A 2596-nucleotide genomic window follows, 5' to 3' on the forward strand; every position below is an offset into this window, starting at 1 on the left:
GCCCCTCGACCCCGCGGCCGCCGCCCCTTCGCCGACTCGCTCCGGCGCCGCCGTCCGCCGCCCCCTCGTCGCCCGCGCCGTCGTCCAAGTCCGGCGATGATCCCTCACTCCGGCGACTCCTTTCTCCGGCGAGAACCACGACTCCGGCCGACCATCCTCGTCGCGTGTGCAGCTGCTACAGTACCGGATCCGGATCTGGATCTGGATTCAAACTCGGTTGACCTAATTTCCCTCGAAACCCTAATTTTCTTGCATACTTTGACATGCCATAACTTCCTCATCGTAGTTCCGATTCGCGCGTGTAGCATATCAAAATGTTCGTCTCGACGAGTACATCATTTCATCTCATTGTATCATTTTTTTTGAGCTCATCTTGATGCCTGAAATGATATTGGAAGAGGGTTATGTGATGAATTTGTCAGATCTATTTCAGCAAATGGCATTTTGTCATTTTTGCCATGATTAATGTGTGCATGCTATGATCCTGAGCTCTACATGTGTTTTGTTAAATGCCATGCCATCTTTACAGGGGTGTATGCCATGTATTTTTGTGATATTTGTGGTGACTAGCACAAGCATGCAAAGTAGCGTAATCGTTCATGCTGATTTCAGGGACTTAGAATTTTTCTAAGTCCTTGTCCTGTTTTTGTTTTTATGCCATATGTTCATGTTGTTTCCTATGTTGGAAACGTGACATGCACCCTCACCCACGCGTGCAACAGGATGGCCCGAGTCCTACGGCGCCCACGCTTCCGCTCACGTCGCCTTCGCCCACGTAGCCACGCCTTGCGTTATCTTCGATTCTGTTGTAACGATAGCCTCTCTCCCTCTTGTGTAAACCTGCTATATAAGCAGCTGTAATGTGTACTGATGAGATATACAGTGAGTTCATCTATCCAACTTGGTATCAGCTTCTTTCCGATCCTCTCCAGCTTCCGCCATGAGCATCCGACGCTCTCTCCGCCGGACTCGTTCGTTCGGGGACGCCGACGCCGTCTTCATCCTGTCGGAAGTCGCCCCCCACCCCGCGCCGGCTGCCGCCCCGGTGCCCGTCGCCCCAGCGCCCATCGCCCCCGCGCCTGTCGCCACTGCGCCTGCCTCACCCAACGCCCGCGCTCTGCGCCGGGCACCTGCTGCTCCCGTGGTGCCTCCTCTCCGGGCCGTTCGACCTCACGCCGACATCCTGGCTCTCCCGCCGCCCCAGGTTCCCCTTGCCCCTGCTCCGTCCATGCATCATGTTAACATCGCGTCCTACATCCCGTTCAAGCTCTCCATCGACTCTGGGAACTACTCGAAGTGGCGCCACCTCTTATGGTACGTGTTGTGCAAGTACCGTGTCGAGGATCACGTCCTGGAGGAGGTGGAGCCGCTGCGCGCTGACGCGACCTGGCGCAACGACGACATCACGATCGTCCTGTGGGTGTACGGGACGATCTCCGACGAACTCTACGACACCATCCAGTCGCCGGAGAGCACCGCCTCCCATCTTTGGCAGCAGCTCGAGATCTTCTTCCGCGACAACGCCGCCGGCCGCGCCGTCCACATCGGCGCCGACTTCTGCGCCATGATCCAGGGCGACAAGACGGTGGCCCAGTACTGCCGTTGTTTCCAGCAGCTCGCCTCCGCCATGGCCGACGTGGGAGAGCCGGTCACCGACCACTCGCTCACGCTCCAGTTGATCCGAGGCCTGAACCGCCGCTTCCACGTCATGGCGATGCTCCTCCCGATGCAGGAGCCATTCCCGACCTTCCTCCAGGCCTGGTCGCGGATGCTCCTCGAGGAAATCGCCATCACCGAGCGCGAGCGGGCTGTGGGCGCCACGGCCCTCGCCGTTGGGCACGGCGGGTCCTCCTCCTCCGACGAGCCACCCTCCGGTGACCGCGCGCCTCCTCCGTCGCCAACAGACAAGGGCAAGTCTCCAGCCACTGGGAGTCCGTCGGCTGATCGACAGCATGGTGGCCGCGGCCGCGGGCGTGGCCAGTGTTGGGGAACGTAGCAGAATTTTAAAATTTTCTACGCATCACCAAGATCAATCTATTGTTGGAAATATGCCCTAGAGGCAATAATAAAATGGTTATTATTATATTTCTTTGTTCATGATAATTGTCTATTGTTCATGCTATAATTGTGTTATCCGGAAATCGTAATACATGTGCGAATACATAGACCACAACACGTCCCTAGTGAGCCTCTAGTTGACTAGCTCGTTGATCAAAGGATAGTAATGGTTTCCTGACTATGGACATTAGATGTCATTGATAACGGGATCACATCATTAGGAGAATGATGTGATGGACAAGACCCAATCCTAAGCTTAGCTCAAAGATCGTGTAGTTCGTTTGTTGTAGCTTTTCTAAATGTCAAGTATCATTTCCTTAGACCATGAGATTGTGCAACTCCCGGATATCGTAGGAATGCCTTGGGTGTGCCAAACGTCACAATGTAATTGGGTGACTATAAAGGTACATTACAGGTATCTCTGAAAGTGTCTGTTGGGTTGGCACGAATCGAGACTGGGATTTGTCACTCCGTATGACGGAGAGGTATCTCTGGGCCCACTCGGTAATGCATCATCATAATGAGCTCAATGTGATCA

Source organism: Triticum aestivum, chromosome 6A (genome assembly GCF_018294505.1).
Source record: "Triticum aestivum cultivar Chinese Spring chromosome 6A, IWGSC CS RefSeq v2.1, whole genome shotgun sequence".
Classification (NCBI taxonomy): domain Eukaryota; kingdom Viridiplantae; phylum Streptophyta; class Magnoliopsida; order Poales; family Poaceae; genus Triticum; species Triticum aestivum.